Source organism: Hibiscus syriacus, unplaced genomic scaffold, assembly GCF_006381635.1.
Source record: "Hibiscus syriacus cultivar Baekdansim isolate YM2019G1 unplaced genomic scaffold, ASM638163v2 tig00017446_pilon, whole genome shotgun sequence".
Taxonomy (NCBI): domain Eukaryota; kingdom Viridiplantae; phylum Streptophyta; class Magnoliopsida; order Malvales; family Malvaceae; genus Hibiscus; species Hibiscus syriacus.
Genome location: NW_024062407.1, coordinates 999,273 through 1,021,431, shown reverse-complemented (window position 1 = coordinate 1,021,431; position 22,159 = coordinate 999,273).

Below are 22,159 nucleotides of genomic sequence, written 5' to 3'. Positions count from 1 at the left end.
ATCTGAAATGGACCATCTCCTCGGGGTAATAGTTTAGACTTCCTTTGGTTTGGGAATCTTTCCTTCCTAAAGTGTACCCAAACCCAATCTCCTACGTCAAAAGTTACCTTCTTCCTTCCTTTGTTTGCTTGTTGTTCATATTGTCTTGTTCTTCTCTCAATATTGTCCTTGACTTGTTGGTGGAGTCTTTTAACAAATTCTGCTTTGTTCTTTCCATCTTTGTTCACTATCTGATCATAAGGTAAAGGAAGTAAGTCCAAAGGAGTTAAAGGATTGAAACCATACACTACCTCAAATGGAGAATGTTTAGTTGCCGAGTGAATGGTTCGGTTGTATGCAAATTCCACGTGTGGTAGGCATTCTTCCCATGTCTTAATATTTTTCTTGATGATGGATCGTAGTAGCGTTGATAAACTCTATTAACTACTTCAGTTTGACCATCCGTTTGAGGATGACATGTAGTAGAGAATAGTAGTTTTGTGCCTATTTTACTCCACAAAGTCCTCCAAAAATGACTTAGGAACTTAACGTCTCTATCTGACACAATGGTTCGAGGAAGTCCATGTAACCTTACCACTTCTCGGAAGAATAAGTTGGCAACAAAAATAGCATCATCAGTCTTGTGACATGGTATAAAGTGAGCCATTTTGGAGAAACGATCAACCACCACAAATATTGAATCCTTTCCACTCTTTGTTTTTGGTAAACCTAAAACAAAGTCCATTGAAATATCTATCCATGGCATGGTTGGTATTGGCAAAGGCATGTATAATCCATGAGGCATGACTCTTGATTTTGCCCTTTTACATACTAAACACCTTTCACATACCTTTTCAACATACCTTTTCATCTTTGGCCAAAAGAGGTGTTCTTTCAGAATGCTAAGAGTCTTTTCAACTCCAAAGTGTCCCATGAGTCCTCCTTCATGTGCTTCTTTGGTTAACACTTCTCTTATGGAACCTTGTGGAATACATAATCGTCCTTCTTTGAAAAGATATCCATCATACTGATAATACTTATCATGAGCACCTATTTCACATAACTTATACCTTTCTCCAAAGTCCAAATCAGTAGCATAATGTTCCTTAATGAATGAAAAACCAAGAAGTTTGGAATCCAAAGTGTTAAGTAAGACATACATGCGTGAAAGAGCATCTGCCACGACATTATCCTTTCCTCTCTTATAGTGGATGACATAGGGAAAAGACTCAAGAAATTCCACCCATTTGGCATGTCTCTTGTTGAGTTTGTGTTGTCCTTTGATATGCTTTAATGCTTCATGGTCAGTGTGTATCACGAATTCCTTTGGCAATAAATAGTGCTGCCAAGTTTCCAATGCTCGAATGAGTGCATACATCTCTTTGTCATATGTTAGATAGTTCAGAGTTGCACCATTTAGTTTTTCACTAAAATAGGCAATGGGTTTTCCTTCTTGACTTAGAACAGCACCAATTCCAATTCCGGAAGCATCACATTCAACTTCAAATGTTTTCTCAAAGTTTGGCAAGACTAGTAATGGGGCCTTTGTCAAACAATCTTTGAGTTCGTTGAAAGATTTGTCTTGTTCATTGCCCCAAGAGAAGTTTGAATTCTTCTTAATAATCCCTGTTAAGGGTGCAGCAATGGAACTAAAGTTTGGTACAAGCCTTCTGTAAAAACTGGCTAATCCATGGAAACTTCGAACTTGACTGACATTAACCGGTTTTGGCCATTCTTGTATTGCCTTAATCTTCTCTGGATCCACTGATAATCCCTGTGAACTTACAATAAAGCCTAAGAAAGTAACTTGATTAGTATAAAAATCACACTTTTTGAAATTAGCATATAAATGCTCTTTTCTCAAAGTGCTAAGAATAGATCGTAAGTGTTCAACATGATCTTTCAATGACTTACTGTATATCAAAATATCATCAAAGTAAACAACACAAAACTTACCAATATAAGGCCGAAGGACATGATTCATTAAACGCATAAAGGTACTAGGGGCATTAGTCAATCCAAAAGGCATGACTAACCATTCATACAAACCTTGTTTGGTCTTGAACGCAGTTTTCCACTCATCACCTTCCTTCATTCTTATCTGGTGGTAGCCACTTTTCAAATCAATTTTGGAGAAGATATTGGCCCCGCTAAGTTCATCAAGCATATCATCCAACCGAGGTATAGGGTGCCTATATTTGATAGTGATTTGATTCACTGCTTTACAATCCACGCACATTCTCCAAGTTCCATCTTTCTTTGGTACCAACAAAACGGGGACAGCACATGGACTTAAGCTTTCTCGAATGTAACCTTTGTTTAGGAGTTCTTTGACTTGTCTTTGCAATTCCTTTGTTTCTTCAGGATTACTCCTATATGCTGGTCTATTAGGAATGGTGGCTCCAGGAATGAAATCAATTTGATGTTCAATTCCTCTAATCGGTGGCAATCCATCGGGAATTTCCTCAGGAAACATATCCTCAAATTCCTGCAAAAGATTAGAAATAGAAGAAGGCAAACCTTTAGGAGGGTTAGTAAGAAGAAAACTTTCCTTATACATAAGTATAACTAGAGCTTTCTTAGTTGATAAATGTTTCCGAATATCTCCTCTGCTGGCATAGATATTCATCTTTGGAGTATGGATTTCTTTGGCCTTATTTCCTTTCTCCCATTCTTCTATGCGTGATTTGAGGGTCACTTGACATTCCTGAACTTGGCTTGGTAACAAAGGTGCCAATATGATTTTCTTTCCCTGATGTTGGAATGAGTACTTGTTAGAGAATCCGTCATGGGTGGCTTTCTTATCATATTGCCAAGGATGTCCTAATATAAGGTGACTTGCACTCATGGGCACCACGTCACAAAGGACTTCATCATTATATCTTCCAATTGAGAAAGGTACAATCACTTGCTTGGTTACCTTGGCTTCTCCCACATCGTTGAGCCATTGGAGTTTGTAAGGATGAGGATGTTTGGAAGTCTTGAGACCCAACTTTTCCACCATGTGAGTACTTGCTACATTGGTACAACTTCCTCCATCAATGATCACCACACAAATTTTATCTCCCACGTGACATTTAGTATGGAAGATGTTTTCTCTTTGTTCATCATCTTGACTTTGAATGTTCAAAGTCCTTTTGACTACAAAAATGTTGGATGGAAAAGACATGTTAGCAAATAAGGAAAAATTGAAATGTGTGTAGGACCTTACCAGAGTATACTCTCACAAAGCCTCACGAGTCACTCCAAGAAAACTTGATTTCACTCAATCCGCTCGTGTTCGCACTCTAGGACTTTAATGGCTTTTACTTGTCCTCTTCTGATCTCACACACGTTCCAGCCTTTTTCCCTCAATTCTCTTGTCTCAAGTTCTAATGAACTTTAACTCAAGACTATATCGAGTAATTTCACTTGTTTGGCGTTGGCTGCAAATGGTTAGTAGGAATGGAAAACAAATATAATTGAAAATGTGGCTTAGAAATTAGAAAGAAGAGAATGAAAGGGTTACTTACACAAGTCACTTCACAACCTTCTATCACCACAATCAATTTTAAAGGCTTACTTGAAAATGCTTGGTGATGAGAATTGTTGATGAGTGCTTCCAACTTTTCTTTCTTTTTTTTGCTTTTTTTTTCTTCTTTTTGAGTGCTTTGACTTTTGAGTCCTTCAATTTTCTTTGCCGATTTTTTTTCTTTGACTTTGCACTTCACTTTTGCACTTCTTTTTGTATTTTTCTTTTTGTTGTTGTTGCACGTTGCTTCTTCCACCAAAGCTCTGATTACCGCTTGATGTAAGGTACTTGTACCTTTTTAAATGATTGTGGATCTAGGAAGGAAGCAAAACAACCTGCAAAGTGAATGGCTCAAAATAGAATGGTTAAGGGTGGTAGACGTATGGGTGAATTGGTAGGCTATTTAAATAATGAGTAATGGAAGCGGAAGATAGTTGATAAGGCTATGGTTATGGTGATGAAATAAAAGAATGGTTGTGAGGATTGTATCTTAAAGAAATCTCAAAGAAGAACCAATGCTATATAGAGCAGAGACCCAATCTTTATATTGTTTCTTCAAGGGATGGTGTTAAGTACTTTGACCCACTAGTTATATGAACTAGGAACCAGAAGTATCAAGATGAAAGGAAGGGGTTGATGCCATAAGTATAAAATACTTGATAAGTCGATAAAAAGTCACCAAGACTTAAGAAGAGAATAATCTCACTTTAATTGAATAAAAGGTGTTCTTACAAATGATGGAATGTTTTCCTATTTATAGGAAATGGAGAGACATGGCCGAATAAATACAAGATGATTCGGCCAGCCTATGTATCTCCCTATAAAGACATAATTTAAATGCTAAAAGAGAGGATGGATCGGCCCTAGATGGAGGGAAATGATCCTTGGCCGAATAGTTCTTGTGTCTCCTCAAGTTGGCGCCAATTTGGATGGGAAATGATGCTTGGCCGAATAGGGAGAGGGCTCTTCATCTTGGCGCCTAAATGAGTTCACATGCAAGGCATATGGGGGTTGGTCATATGCACGGCACATGGGTGTTCTAGGAAGCCTTGTGGTGCACCCATGTGCATTGGATGATGGCTGGTCATGTGCTTCTTCTTAGGCGTGCATGTGTCTCCTCCAAGCTAGCTTGAGTGTTGAGCTAGCTAGCAAGCATGGGGCTGTTTGTGAATGATCTTCCTAGCCGAGTCCTTTTGAGCTCCATAATAGCATGTTCAGCTACATTCAGCTACATTTGTCATCACTTTTAGCAACTCAGCTTCAAATAGTCCAACTAGCTAAGTTTAGCTAGCCTGAAGCTTCTCCAGCTGAATCGAGCTTCCCTTAGCATTCCATGAGCTGTCTTGTACTTTGTGAGCTGTTTGTGAGCTATATATGACGTCCAAATCATTCACCAAGCTACCTCAACGTGCATCACACTCCATTGTACCTATATGTGCAAGGAAACAAGGTAAGTTCATGATATTGAGCTAAAACGAGCTAAATACCTTGCTGCCATGTTTGTTTATGGTAATGGGAGCTAAGTATGATGGTCATGAGCTAAGTACATCATCTCCTAATATGTGTAAGATAATGTATAAAGCCTAAGAGATAACATAAATGCAAATAAACTAATGAAATGCATTATAAGTATGCTGCCTTGATGTATAATAATCATGCTTAATATGATAATAAAACTATCCTAACATACTTAACATATTAAAATAACAATGTGTAATATGAATTCATACTAAGTTACTCTTTAGCTATTAAAACATTATATAACATAACATTAGAGAGTGTTAAGTTATCAAATGAATCAAAAGCTTCAAGACACTTAGTTAAGAGAACTTCCCTGAATTGTTTGGCCCTTGACCTAGTAATGGGACCGTGTGGCATGACCTCCGGATCTGGTGTAGACGTGACTATATCAACAGCTCCTTGTGAAAGGGCACTTATCGGATTGGAAACTCTTCGCGAAAAGGTACGAATTCACAAAATTTGACCTAGACCATATTTGTAGTGCTCTATGTGGTGAAGATGATGGTGCAACTCTCCAGTTGAAAAGAAGTCTCTAACTAGCTCAAAAGTCCAGCTCAAGTGAGCTATGAGCTCGGAGGTCAGCTGACAACTTTTCATCATTTGTTCTTCATGATCTCCCGAGTCATCTTATGGAAGTTTTCCTAGCTCATTGACTCCCATGCTAGCTTTAAATCAGCTCCCAACATGTGGCCGAACATGCACCTACAAAAGAAAGCATAATATAAGCTAAGTATATGAATTATTATAAAGTAATAAGAATGTGCATATTATAAAGATGTGAACTATAGATTATAATAATAACTCATGCATCATACGATAATGAATGAATATTATTATTACAACTATAGATTATATGCATGAATATCAATCAATGATGCAAACCATAGGACATAATGAATGAATGCACATGTTATGATAATTCAAGCATAGTCTAATATGAAATTGTATGCTTATAATAATATATAGTGCTTAAATAAGTAAATATAAGATAAAGTAAGGTAGAACTCCCTTAGAACCAGATTTGAATAACCTCCATGGTGTGATCAAATCATGGAGAAATTTGGAGCTAGAGAGGATCACATCATCCTCCCTTTCTTTTGAGCGATTTGTCCTCAAATCGAAAGGTGACTTCTCCTTAGTGTCCTCCCATCCGATATATGCAACAGAGATCTTTATGAAATGATTCTTTTCATAAGTCATATCCTTGGAATAAGTGATTTGAACGTACATGACCTGAAAAGAAAGATAACTCTCATAAGTAAAAACATGATTAAATACAAATAAAGGAAAATTGTACTTCCTGTTGGTGTTTGATGGTTGGTTAAAAATCATGTCTATTGAAGACATGTTGCTTTGAATGATCATGTTCCTTGGCATCCCAAAATTCATGTCCATTGGATCATGAAAATTCACGATTTTATGCTCTTGAAGGGTCACGTCCATTAAGCCTTTATGATTCACGTCTCTTGGCTCTTTCCCTTGACAAATTCTGTCTTTTGAATCATCCTTGTCATCACAAATTGAAAAGATAATGCCATAGACATGAATTGAATTACTGCAAAATGAATCAAAATAAGTAAATGAAAAACTGTTGACAAGATGAATGGACATATCAAACCAAGGCGGATGTTTAATGGGAGTTGGTTGCTGAATTCTTTTCATAATTGGCAATGCACTTGGAATTTCAACGAACACAACTCTTGGTACTTCAAGTGACGCTTCTCTTGGAACTTCAAACGACGTTATCTTTGAAACATCAAGAGATATGTTTCGTTGACCACCAAAAGTAACAACTATTTGTTCTTCAAAAGTCACATCTTTTAGTCCTCCAAAAGCCATGATTCTTGAATCATCAACTTGAAAAGATACGTCTCTGAAATTGCCTTGCAAAACAGAAAGAAGGATAGGAGAAGAAAGGTTAGATAAAATTTATTCTTCACTCTCCTCTTTTTCTCCAAATTTATCTTTCTCATTTTCAACTCCAATTTTTTCTTCATCTACTCTTTGATTCTCATTATTTTCAACGTTTTTGAATGATTCCATTCTTTTCTTCAAATGGTGCTGCTCTTCAATCACTTGACTAGGAGAAAGTGGCGTCAAAGTGAATTTCTTGCCATTATGGGTTATATAAAATCTGTTTGTAAACCCATCATGGATTGCTCGTCTATTGAATTGCCATGGTCTTCCCAAAAGTATATGTCCAGCATCCATTGGTACAACATCACAAAGAACTTCATCTTGATATTTGCCGATTGAAAACAGGATGACAACTTGCTTTGTGACTTCTAACTCTTCATCTTCATTTAATCTTTGCAAAACATATGGACTGGGATGTTTGAATGTTGTAAGTCTCAACTTCGTGACCATGTATGTGCTTGCAAGATTTGCACAACTTCCTCCGTCAATAGCTACAAGACACACTTTACCATCTACATGGCAACGAGTGTGAAATGCATTCATTCTTTGCTGTTCATACTTCATTGAAAAGAATGAAAATGTGTAAAAGGACCTTACCAATAACACTCTCACAAAACCTCACAGTAACACTCCAAAGAAATTAAAATGTCACTCCACTCACACTCGTGTTTGCACTCAGGGATATATTCTTGGCTTTTTCTGATCCCCCTTCTGATCTCACCCTCTCGTTTGCCTTTTACTGCTCAATTCTCTCTTGTGGGTCCTTTTTAAGAACTAACTCAAGATTGAGCAAGTTTCTTTAGTTTGTGCGTCGGTTTAGAAATGGTTAGGGTATATGATAAAGGATAGGCTAGAAAAGGTTAAGAAAGATGATAAGGTAATGGAATAAGAAAAGATGAAAGAAAAGGAAATGAAATAGTAAATAAGTGAAGATAACTTACAACTCAAGTTGCAACACTTACTATCTTCCTTCACAAGAAACAACAAGGATACCTCCTTCAAGTTTGATGTTGGGCAGATTGTATGGTGCTTCTCTTTGAGTGTACTTTGCAACTTGCTTCACTTTTCTTTTGCTTTTGATTTTCTTCTTTTTCTTTTCTTTCTTTTGCACTCCAAATTTGATGTAGAAGTCTTTTTCTTTTCTTTTTTCTTTTCTTTTCTTCTTTGTTGTTGCTTTTTTTTGTTGTAGCACTTTGTATGTCAATCCACCAAAGCTCTGATTACCGCTTGATGTAAGGCTAACCAGGCTTCTTTAATAATGGAGAAGTTGGCAACCTTGTTGTTTCCCGATCTAGGAGAGACACCAAAAGCTACACATTGGATAGAAAGTAATCTGCACAAAAGAAGAAGAATTGTTTAATTAATATGATAATTAAGAAATTAAAAGTGAATGGAATTGGAAAGAATAGAAATGGAAAGGAATGTTATCATGATGGGCTGCGGAAGTGTTGAATAAATCTCCTTCAAGTGATGTTGACTTCGGCCTCCAATGGTGGTGATGAAGTATGCCTTGTTTATGAATGAATGATGATTTAATAGTGATGAAATGTTATTGGAATGGTGGTAGAGTTGGCGTGAAAGTGATGGACTATGGTGATGTTATAGGCGTGAAAATGGTGATGGAAGGTGGTGATGAATAGATAGTATCTTATAAAACTAAGAAGGAACCAATGCTATAAAGGAGCAAAGACCCGTTTCTTATAAGTTTTACAAGGGATGGTAAGAAAGGAGTTTGACCCTCTAGTTATAAGAACTAGGAACCAGAAGCATCAATGAGGGAATGACGCCACAAGCTTTAGAAAAGGCTTGCTTAATCGATATAGTTCTAAAAAGAACTTAAAGAGAGAATAATCTCACAAAGGAATTTTATTATCAAAGGGTTCCTTCACAAATGAAATATCCAAGCCTATTTATAGTTTTCAAAGGGTTTAGGCCGAATAGATACTTGATGGTTCGGCCAAGGTTGAAACCCCTTTGAAAATACATGATTTAAATGAAGATACATGCTCTTGGCCGAATGGTTATGTGTTGGTTCAGCCCTAAGGTTGATTTGAATACATTTGGAAGTTATTTGGGCGCCAAAATGAAGAGGAAAGAGTCTTTGGATGAATAGGAAGCATCCCTTTGTGTTTTGGCGCCAATTTGATGTCACATGCTTGAATAATGCACATGGCAACCTACTTGAACGCACATGGGTCTTCTTGCAAGGCTTTGGTGATGTTACAACCATAGGATGGTGTCTTGAAGTCCATGGAATGAATATGGCAGCAACTAGGCGTGACTTGGCTTCCAACAATTATTTAGGTGTCATGGCCTTCAATGTGCAGCAACTTGTCATGAAAGGTCACATTATGTGGAAGGTAACCTTTCATCATTTGAGCTACTTTACAAGTGTTTGAGCTGAAGATGAGCTGGCCATAGATGCAATACATGTCAATGAGTCTTAGGACAGCTCCTTGTGAAAGGGCACTTCTCGGATTGGAAACTCTTCGCGAAAAGGTACGAATTCACAAAATTTGACCTAGACCATATTTGTAGTGCTCTATGTGGTGAAGATGATGATGCAACTCTCTAGCTGAAAAGAAGTCTCTAGCTAGCTCAAAAATCCAGCTCAAGTGAGCTATGAGCTCGGAGGTCAGCTGACAACTTTTCATCATTTGTTCTTCATGATCTCTCGAGTCATCTTATGGAAGTTTTCCTAGCTCATTGACTCCCATGCTAGCTTTAAATCAGTTCCCAACATGTGGCCGAACATGCACCTACAAAAGAAAGCATAATATAAGCTAAGTATATGAATTATTATAAAGTAATAAGAATGTGCATATTATAAAGATGTGAACTATAGGTTATAATAATAACTCATGCATCATACGATAATGAATGAATATTATTATTACAACTATAGATTATATGCATGAATATCAATCAATGATGCAAACCATAGGACATAATGAATGAATGCACATGTTATGATAATTCAAGCATAGTCTAATATGAAATTATATGCTTATAATAATATATAGTGCATAAATAAGTAAATATAAGATAAAGTACGGTAGAACTCCCTTAGAACCAGATTTGAATAACCTCCATGGTGTGATCAAATCATGGAGAAATTTGGAGCTAGACAGGATCACATCACTAAACAAGGTTTGTATGAATGGTTAGTCATGCCTTTTGGCCTAACTAATGCCCCTAGTACCTTTATACGTTTGATGAACCATGTCCTACGGCCTTACATTGGTAAGTTTTGTGTTGTTTATTTTGATGATATTTTGATATATGGTAAGTCTCTGAAAGATCATATTGAACATTTACGTTCCATTCTTAGCACTTTGAGTGAAGAGCACTTATATTCTAATCTCAAGAAGTGTGCTTTTTGTACTAATCAAGTTACTTTCTTAGGTTTCATTGTAAGTTCACAGGGGTTGTCAGTGGATCCAGAAAAGATTAAGGCAATACAAGAATGGCCAAAATCGGTCAATGTCAGCCAAGTCCAGAGTTTCCATGGATTAGCTAGTTTTTATAGAAGGTTTGTATCAAATTTCAGTTCTATTGCCGCCCCCTTAACAGGGATTATTAAGAAGAATTTGAACTTCTCTTGGGGCAAAGAACAAGATGAAGCATTCAACGAACTCAAGGGTTGTTTAACAAAGGCTCCACTATTAGCATTGCCGAACTTTGAGAAAACATTTGAAGTTGAATGTGATGTCTCTGGAATTGGGATTGGTGCTGTTTTAAGTCAAGAAGGAAAGCCCATTGCCTACTTTAGTGAAAAACATATGATAAAGAAATGTATGCACTCATTCAAACCTTGGAGACTTGGCAGCACTACTTATTGCCAAAAGAATTCATGATACACACTGACCATGAGGCGTTAAAGCACATCAAGGGAAAACACAAACTCAACAAGAGACATGCCAAATGGGTCGAATTCCTTGAGTCTTTTCCTTATGTCATACACTATAAGAAATGGAAGGACAATATTGTGGCAGATGCTCTTTCACGCAGGTATATGTTACTTAACACTTTGGATTCCAAACTTCTTGGTTTTTCATTCATTAAGGAACATTATGCTACTGATTTGGACTTTGGAGAAAGGTATAAGTTATGTGAAAAGGTGTACATGATAAATATTATCGGCATGACGGATATCTTTTCAATGAAGGACGACTATGTATTCCACAAGGTTCCATAAGAGAAGTGCTAACCAAAGAAGCGCGTGAAGGAGGACTTATGGGACACTTTGGTGTTGAAAAGACACTTAGCGTTTTGAAGGAACACATCTTTTGGCCAAAGATGAAAAGGTATGTTGAAAAGGTATGTGAAAGGTGTTTAGTATGTAAAAAGGAAAAATCAAGAGTCATACCTCATGGATTATACATGCCCTTGTCGATACTAACCATGCCATGGATAGATATCTTCAATGGACTTTGTTTTGGGATTACCGAAAACAAAGAGTGGAAAGGATTCAATATTTATGGTGGTTGATCATTTTTCCAAAATGGCTCATTTTATACCATGTCACAAGACCGATGATGCTATTCATGTTGCTAACTTATTCTTCCGAGAAGTGGTAAGGTTACATGGACTTCCTCGAACCATTGTGTCAGACAGAGATGTTAAATTCTTAAGCCATTTTTGGAGAACTTTGTGGAGTAAAATTGGCACGAAACTACTATTCTCTACTACATGCCATCCTCAAACAGATGGACAAACGGAAGTAGCTAATAGAGTTTTATCAACACTACTAAGAGCCATCATCAAGAAGAACATCAAAACTTGGGAAGAATGCTTACCACAAGTGGAGTTTGCATACAACCGAACCATTCACTCGGCAACCAAATATTCTCCATTTGGGGTAGTGTATGGTTTCAATCCTTTAACTCTTTTGGACTTACTTCCTTAAACTTGTGATCAAACAGTGAACAAAGATGGAAAGAACAAAGCAGAATTTTTTAAAAGTCTCCATCAACAAGTCAAGGACAATATTGAAAGAAGAATGAGGCAATATGAACAACAAGCAAACAAAGGAAGGAAAAATGTAACTTTTGACGTGGGAGATTGGGTCCAGTGAGTTTGGTGGCGTCAGTGCTTCATTCAACGTCACTGATTTATCACCTTTTGAAGATGGATAGGATTTGGGGACAAATCGCTTAAAAGAAGGGGGAATGATATGGTCAAACCTACCCCAGGTCCGGAAGTCATGCCACAAGGTCCCATTACTCGATCAAGGGCCAAACAATTCAAGGAAGTTCTCCTAACTAAGTGTCTTGAAGCTTTTGATTCATTTGATAACTTAACACCCTCCTATGTTATGTTATATAATGTTTTAATAGTTAAAGAATGACTTAGTATGAACACGGCATGCACATTAATATTTAAGCATATTAGGATAGTCTTATAATCATATTAAACATGATTACCTTATATACATCAAGGCAGCGTCATTATAATTCATTTTATTAGTTCATATGCATTCACATTAGCTCTTAAGCTTCATGCATTATCTTACACATATTATGAGATGATATATTTTGCTCATGACCTTCAATCATAGCTCACATTACCATATTCTTACATGGCAGCAAGGTATTTAGCTCATAACAACTCAATGCCATAAACTTACCTTGTTTCCTTGCACATATAGGTACATTGGAGTGTGATGCACGATGAGGTAGCTTGGTGGATGATTTGGATGACATAAGCAGCTCACAAATAGCTTACAAAGTACAAGGTAGCTCATGGAACACTAAGAAAAGCTCGATTCAGCTGGAGGAGCTTAAGGCTAGCTAAACTCAGCTAGTTGGACTATTTGGAGCTGAGTTGCGAAAAGTGATGTCAAAGGTAGCTGAATGTAGCTGAACATGTTGTTATAGAGCTCACAAGGACTCAACTAGGAAGATTGTTCACAAACAGCCCATGCTTGCTAACTAGCTCCACACTCAAGCTAGCTTGGAAGGAGACAAATGCACGCCCAAGATGGAGCACATGACCAGCCATCATTCCATGCACATGACCATCCCCTATGTGCCTTGCATGTGGTCTCATTTAGGCGTCAAGATGAAGAACTCTCTCCCTATTCGGCCAAGCATTATCTCCCATCCAATTTGGCGCCAACATGAAGGGACACTAGAGTTATTCGGCTAAAGGTTATCACCCTCCATTTAAATTGAAACATCATCTCTATTTTATAATTAATTATGTCTCTATAGGAAGGCAGAAGGTTGACCGAATCCCCTTGTAACCATTCGGCCATGCCTCTCCATTTCCTATAAATAGGAAAGCATATATCATTTGTATTCAGACCTTTTTGATTAATATAAGTGAGATTATTCTCTTCCTTAAGTCCTGGTAACTTTTATCGACTTATCAAGTATTTTATACTTATGGCGTCAACCCCTTTCTTTTCACCTTGATACTTCTAGTTCCTAGTTCATATAACTAGTGGGTCAAAGTACTTAATACTACCCCTTGAAGAAGCTATATAAAGTCTGGGTATTTGCTCTCTATAGCAGTGGTTCTTCTTTGAGTCTTCTTTGAGATACTATCCTTACAACCATCCCTTTGTTTCATCAGCCATAACCATATCAATCATCTTCCGCTTCCATCTCTCATTTTAAACAACCCACCTATTCACCATACGTCTACCACCAACCCTCTCTTTTTGAGCCATTCACTTGTGTAGGTTGTTTGCTTCCTTCCTAGATCCACAATCAATTTGTTAAGGTACAAATGCCTTACATCAGAGGTATACCTTCATCCTAGCCGAACCAACATGTCTCCTTTGAAGAGTTAGTCGAACCATCACCAAGCCAAGGGACCCATCCTTTTATCTAAAGCATTATGTACTTTCATTAAAGACATGTATCTAGCCAAAACATTATGTGACCATTTGGCCAAGCCCTATCATTTCCTATAAATTGAGAGGCTTGCCATTATTTGTACGTATCTCATTCCATATTATAAACAAACCTTTATGAGTTAAATATCTCTTCAAAGTTCTTTGAGAACTTTATCGATAAAGCAAGTATATTTCTTATAGTTGTGGCATCATTCCTTCACCTTGATTCCTAAATTCCTAGATTTTATATCTAGTGGGGGGTTGAAGACACTATCACCACCCCTCAAGCAAGTTTGTGAAGATTAGGATTGTCCTTTTTAGCATAGTTTCTTATTTGGCGCGTTTGAGATACATCACCATCATCTACCATTCATCATCAACAATATCAACCATCTTTCATCAAGGCCATCAACATCTTCATAATTTCGTAGCCAACTCTTTTCATTTATTCCATTCTATTACTTATATTATTTATCCATTTCTTATTCCATTACTAATCCCATTTCTTTCTTATTTTTGTTCCAGCCACACTTATAAGTCAATGACATAAATACTTGTCATTTCTAGATCGGAACAACAATAAGGCTATCTATTCACTTCAATTGAAGAGTGTAGATTCAGCCTACATCAAGCGGTATTCAAAGCATAGTTGGATTGAAAACAAAAGTGTCATTGACATGCAACAACAAAAGTAAAAAAGAAGAATGGAAGTTCAAAAAGGAAATCAAAATCCTACGACAAACAAAGTAGTTCAAAGACAAAAAGAAAATAAAAAAAAAAATTCAAAAAGAAAAGCAAAGCCAAGGAAAAGTGCTCTACCATTGCAAATACATCAAGGAGACATATCTACACTAGAGAAGATAACCTTATTGTTTCTTGTGAAAGGGTACAGTAAGTGTTGTTTCTTGGGTTGTAAGTCTCCTCTTCCTTTTTCTATACTTTCCTTTTCCTTGTCTTCAACATTTTCCTTCTTTTCATTATCTTGAATCCTTTCTTCTACCTTTCCATTTCTTCTTTTCATTTCTACCCTAACCTATTTTGTAGTCGACACACACAATAAGATAAATAACTTGTCTAATCTTGAGTTAGTTCTTCAAAGGACCTAACAAGAGAGATATAGTGGAAAAAGGCATATTGATAGGGAAGCGGTGGCGGATTGATGAACGTTGCTCTTGTTGAAGAATCAAACCTAGAAAAGATCTAGACTCGATGAAGAACAATAAGGGATGAATGGGGAAGGTGGCGGTAATAGCTAGGGTTCTTTAGGGTTTCTTTTTGGTGCAAGAAATTAAAAGATGTCCCTTATGAAAGTGAACGATAAAGATGATTGATGGCGTGGATGGATATGTGGAAAATCGATGGATAATTTCCTATCGAGCCCTCCTAGTCATAATGAAAAGGCAAATTGGAGTGTGAAGATTAATCTCCCTTACATGAACTTGAAAGAACTCCAGGAGAAGAAGCTTCGAAGGTACAAGGCAATCAGCACTTGCAAAAACGAACTCTCGTTGTATTATTAATCAAAGAAATCTTGATTACAAAGTTGAATGAAGGCTCCTTTATATAGGGGCTGAGTTCTAAAGGTCCTAAATAACTAAAGAATAAAATAATAATAAACTAATCATGTCTTAACTCTAATTTCTAATAAACTAGTAATAACTAAAAACTATTGTTTTAACCCAACCTTAATTCCTAATAAAATAATAAATCTTATCCTAAAAAATAATTCATCATCCTATATTAAATTATATCACAAATAATCAATATAAATATTGAAAATTCGTTATATTTACAAAATCCCGTATAGGATTTCCTGCATGCACCACCTTCAGTAAAATACCATATCTTGAGTTTCCGATATCAGATTGCTTCGATTCAAGGCTTGATGAGTGGATCATTTGGAAGAGTTATTACTTCTTCCTTTGATGTGAGCCTTGTGATGCATGTATCATCCTCCCTTTCTTCAAAAAGATTCGACCTTGAATCTGAAACATTAAAGGGAGCAATATTAGAATTGTTTAATGATTCATTCACATTATGCTTACCGAATAGATATGCTTTGAATCTTCGAGAATTTGTTCTTCTAATAGGTTCGAGTAGAAACATTAGTCCAAAGAAGCATTTATTATGGACTCTGGTGCATGTATCATTCCCCCACTCCTCAAAAGGATTCGTCCTTGAATCTTTGGACTCCTATAAATCGTGACTCTTCATTGATATGACATAGTGATTAAGGCTTTTAGGTGGTAACCTTTCAGGAGGGTCACCTAGCACTATTCGACAACTCTTGGCGATAGAAGATGGTGTGGGCCAATCTCATGTTGCTTTTATGTTCTCATCATTTACATGGATTCCCTGTGCACGAACTATAAAGCATGTGGAGTTGTTCAAGTCATGTTTCATCATTAAGATGGCGTCACGACTAAGGCTTTCCTGGATGTAGCCTTTTTGTAACAAATCCAACTCTTTGGTTTCTTCGAGATTATATGTTTGACGAGGTATGATGGAACCTTAAATTAGATTGGTTTGGTTATTTTCCTCTTTTTAGTGGTAGCTCGTTAGGTAGATCACCTAACACTTCTCGAAAATCCTGTAAAAGATATGAAAACACACTAGGCAAATCCTTGTTAATGTTAGAAATCGAAACAATAGATTCCCTAAAGCAAACAAGGATGCAAGGTTGTTTGTAAAGAAGGTTCTCTCTCAATTCTTTTGTGTTCACACATACATTTTGAGTCACTCTTTTCTTCTCACATATAGGTTCACTCACCTCCCATGGGTCATTATTCTTTTGGCTTTTGTAACTAGTGACCTCTTTTGCTTTTGCCTCTTTCTCAACTTTTTCTTTTTTTGCTTTCCCTACCTCCTCAAAAATTATCATTTGATGTTTAGGGACTGGAAGTGTGTCATTCTTTGCTGGTCGTTCTTTCTCCTTGTCAGGTTTGTCATCTCTTGGCTTTTTTAGAGAAGATGGAGTAGAAGATGTGGAAGGGTTTGAAGGATTACCTTGGTAAGAGGATGAAGTACCTTGGTAATGTTCACTGAATCGATATCTCCTTTGGATTTGTGCTTCGATTGTCATTGCTTTCTATAGTGTATCTTCAAGGTTTTCGTACCCTTGTAAATCAAGAAGATCAGTGATGTTTGAGTTTAAGGCGACGACGAATCTTGACACGGTGACCTCTTCTTTTTCAGTTATGTTAGCCCTATTGAGTAAGGACTGTATCTCCTTATAGTACTCTTCAACTGAACTTCTACCTTGTCGAAGTTGGTGTAGTCGTAGTTTAACTTCTCATGTATAATGTGTCAGTAGGAATCTCTTCCTCATGGTTTGTTTGAGGTCAGTCCAAGAAGTGATTGTTGGAATTTGGAAGTTCTGGATCTTTTTCCTTGTTTGCATCCACCAAGTTTGAGCATATCCTTCGAATTGCATGGTGATGAGGTGAACTTGTTTAGCTTGGGGGCAGTCATGGTATGTGAACATGAGATAAACTTTTCCTTCCCATTCGATGTACCTGTCTGGATCATTGTCTCCTTTGAAATATGGGATCGTGAACTTTGGTTTTGTAAAGAGTTCGGGTGCTTGGAAAAGTGGTTGTTCTCGCCTGGGTACCAAAAGTTCAGCATTGTTTGGTTTTGGATTCTAGTTTGGTAGATCCAGTTGTGGTTCTTGTCGTTCTCTCACGATTTCATCAAATCTTTCAACTTGAGTCATGAGTCGGGCAAGTGCGGCTAAGATAGTCGTAAGTGTCTTGTTTTTATTATCGCCCATCCTGAAATCATAAAACTCAAAAGAAAATTTTAAAGTAAAATAAAAATAAAAGAAAGAAAACTCAACAAAACAAGAAACCTCATAAGTCACTCCAAGAAAGTAACACAACGAGAGGCAAGTAAGCTAATCTTGTACTCTTTAAAACATACTTTGCTAAGTAGTATTCCACAGTTCGTATCGGAGTTTGATTACTAGCAAAGGCGATTAGAAAACCTAAAAGTTCTAAGAGGCCAAACAAGGGTTAGACTCCAAGAGAACGAGAATGCAAGGGAGGAAGAAATATGCGAACTCTTTAATCCTACTAACACAAGAAATATAATGTGTTAGATAATGCAAAAGAGCAATAAAAAGGAAAAACAAAAGAACCTAATACACTAAGAGTCAAAGAAAAAAAGAACCAAACCAGAAAACCAAGAAAACACTGGATCAACTTGAGCAACGTTTTTGAGGGGGTTACCGATGTCCAATAATTTTGGAAAAATTCTTGAATGTCTTTCAATGCGTCAAGAAACCACTTGTAAAATTTCAAAACCAAATACCTTTAGTAGTATCCAGTAGACTCTGTTGAACGGTGAGTCCTCAAATAATCTATTTTTTGTGATCGCTTTGTTTGAAGGTGTTCTTGAGCTCCAAAAATTTTGATTTTTTGTGTGAAACGATATTCAATATATGAAGTTGCAAACTAGAAATTTTCAACACGAAATTCCTCCTTTAGATTTGATTTCATCAAATCTTTCAACTTGAGTCGTGAGTCGGGCAAGTGCGGCTAAGATAGTCGTAAGTGTCTTGTTTTAATTGTCGCCCATCCTGAAATCATAACACTCAAAAGAAAATTTTAAAGTAAAATAAAAATAAAAGAAAGAAAATTCAACAAAACAAAAAACCTCATAAGTCACTCCAAGAAAGTAACACAACGAGAGACAAGTAAGCCAATCTTGTACTCTTTAAAACTCACTTTACCAAGTAGTCTTCGTATCGGAGTTTGATTACTAGAATAGGCGATAAGAAAACCTAAAAGTTCTAAGAGGCCAAACAAGGGTTAGAGTCCAAGAGAACAGGAATGCAAGGGAGGAAGAAGTATGCAAACTCTTTAATCCTACTAACACAAGAAATATAATGTGTTAGATAATGCAAAAGAACAATAAAAAGGAAAAACAAAAGAACCTAATGCACTAAGAGTCAAAGAAAAAAAAAAGAACCAAACCAGAAAACCTAGAAAACACTGGATCAACTTGAGCAACATTTTTGAGGGGGTTATCGGTGTACAATAATTTTGGAAAAATTCTTGAATGTCTTTCAATGCGTCAAGAAACCATCTGTAAAATTTCAGAACCAAATACCTTCAGTAGTATCTAGTAGACTCTGTTGAACGGTGAGTCCTCAAACAATCTGTGTTTCATGATCGCTTTGTTTGAAGGTGTTCTTGATCTCTAAAAATTTTGATTGTTTGTGTGAAATGATATTCAACATATGAAGTTGCAATCTGGAAATTTTCAACACGAAATTCCTCCTTTAAATTTGATTTCATCAAATCTTTCAACTTGAGTCGTGAGTCGGGCAAGTGCGGCTAAGATAGTCGTAAGTGTCTTGTTTTAATTGTCGCCCATCCTGAAATCATAACACTCCAAAGAAAATTTTAAAGTAAAATAAAAATAAAAGAAAGAAAATTCAACAAAACAAAAAAACCTCATAAGTCACTCCAAGAAAGTAACACAACGAGAGGCAAGTAAACTAATCTTGTACTCTTTAAAACTCACTTTAGCAAGTAGTCTTCCACAGTTCGTATCGGAGTTTGATTACTAGAATAGGCGATAAGAAAACCTAAAAGTTCTAAGAGGCCAAACAAGGGTTAGAGTCCAAGAGAACGGGAATGCAAGGGAGGAAGAAGTATGCAAACTCTTTAATCCTACTAACATAAGAAAGATAATGTGTTAGATAATGCAAAAGAACAATAAAAAGGAAAAACAAAAGAACCTAATGCACTATGAGTCAAAGAAAAAAAAAGAACCAAACCAGAAAACCTAGAAAACACTGGATCAACTTGAGCAACATTTTTGAGGGGGTTATCGGTGTACAATAATTTTGGAAAAATTCTTGAATGTCTTTCAATGCGTCAAGAAACCATCTGTAAAATTTCAGAACCAAATACCTTCAGTAGTATCTAGTAGACTCTGTTGAACGGTGAGTCCTCAAACAATCTATTTTTCATGATCGCTTTGTTTGAAGGTGTTCTTGATCTCCAAAAATTTTGATTTTTTGTGTGAAATGATATTCAATATATGAAGTTGCAATCTGGAAATTTTCAACACGAAATTCCTCCTTTAGATTTGATTTCATCAAATCTTTCAACTTGAGTCGTGAGTCGGGCAACTGCGGCTAAGATAGTCGTAAGTGTCTTATTTTAATTGTCGCCCATCCTGAAATCATAACACTCAAAAGAAAATTTTAAAGTAAAATAAAAATAAAAGAAAGAAAATTCAACAAAACAAAAAAACCTCATAAGTCACTCCAAGAAAGTAACACAACGAGAGGCAAGTAAGCCAATCTTGTACTCTTTAAAACTCACTTTACCAATTAGTCTTCCACAGTTCGTATCGGAGTTTGATTACTAGAATAGGCAATAAGAAAACCTAAAAGTTCTAAGAGGCCAAACAAGGGTTAGAGTCCAAGAGAACGGGAATGCAAGGGAGGAAGAAGTATGCAAACTCTTTAATCCTACTAACACAAGAAAGTTAATGTGTTAGATAATGCAAAAGAACAATAAAAAGGAAAAACAAAAGAACCTAATGCACTAAGAGTCAAAGAAAAAAAAAGAACCAAACCAGAAAACCTAGAAAACACTGGATCAACTTGAGCAACATTTTTGAGGGGGTTATCGGTGTACAATAATTTTGGAAAAATTCTTGAATATCTTTCAATGCGTGATACATGCATCACAAGGTTCACATCAAAGGAAGAAGTAATAACTCTTCCAAATGATCCACTCGTCCAAGCTTTGGAAAAGAAGATCAGAACAGCAGCAGACTTTCGACGACTTTTTGAATTGGATCCTGATCTTATTTGGTCGACATGTCTTCTGGAGATACAACCTTCTTTTCATTATTTTTCCAACGGTTCTTGAATCGCATCTATCCGATATCGGGAACTCAAGATATAGCCATTTTACTGAAGACAGTGCATGCAGAAAATCCTATACGGGATTAATACGGGATTTTGTAAATATTACGAATTTTCAATATTATCTTTAGTTTATTATTATTTTATTAGGAATTAGAGTTAAAACATGTTTAGTTTATTATTATTTTATTCATTAGTTATCTAGGACCTTTAGAACTCAGTCCCTATATAAAGGAGGCTTCATTCAACTTTGTAATTCAGATTTCTTTGATCAATAATACAACGAGAGTTTGTTTTTGCAAGTGTTGATTGCCTTGTGCCTTCGAAGCTTCTTCTCTTGGAGTTATTTCAAGTTCTTGTGAGGGAGATTAATCTTCACAATCCAATTTGCCTTTTCATCATGACTAGGAGGGTTGGTTAGAGCCATTTATCGTGTTTGCCTTTTCATTGCGACTAGGAGGGCTCGATAGGACACTTATCCATCCATTTTTCCACAAATCCATCCGCACCATCAATCATCTTTACCGTTCACCTTCATAAGGGAGATCTTTTGATTTCTTTATTATCTTATTTCATCTTTCATTTATTTATCTTTTGTTTATTTTATTCTAATCGTGTTGTCTTGATTCCAGCACATAAAAGAAACCCTAAACAATCCTAGTGACTGCCGCCACCTTCCCATATTCATCACCTTTGTTCTTCATCGAGTCTAGAGCTTTCTAGGTTTGATTCTTTAACAAGAACAACGTTCATCAATCCGCCACCGCTTCCCTATCAATTGGTATCAGAGTTGGGCCGATTCTTGGAGAGAAACAAGCAATCTTGCTTGTTCTTGCACACAAAACCGTCAAGGTACCCCAACGGAGCTAGTTCACAAACGATTCAGTGTTTCAGGTTCTTTTTATTTAATTTTAATTTAGATTTAAATCCTTCTTGTTAGTTTGCTATTTTTTTTCAAAAAAACAAAAAAAGGCAAAAAAAAAAAAACAAAAAAAAAAAAGCCAAAAAAGCCAAAATTTCAAAAAATTGCAAACGAAGGTATTTAGGGCTTATTTTATCCATATATTATATTCATTCTAAGAGTAATCTCCAGTCCAAATTTCACCCCAATCGGATTTCATTGGAGCCTTCAAATACATCATTCAAGTTTCATCGGCAGATTCGGTTTAGAATCTTGTCGAATTTCTTGAAAATTTTAAAGGAGGAATTTCGTGGTGAAAATTTCCAGATTGAAACTTCATATATTGGAGATAATTTACACAAAATATTAGAATTTTTTGAGATCAATAACAACTTCGAAAAAAAGTGATCAAGAAAAACAGATTGTTTGAGGACTTACCGTTCAACAGAGTCTACTGGATACTACTGAAGGTATTTGGTTCTGAAATTTTACAGGTGGTTTCTTGACGCATCGAAAGACATTCAAGAAATATTTCAGAATTTTTGGACACCGGTAACCCCCTCAAAAACGTTTCTCAAGTTGATCCAGCGTTTTCTA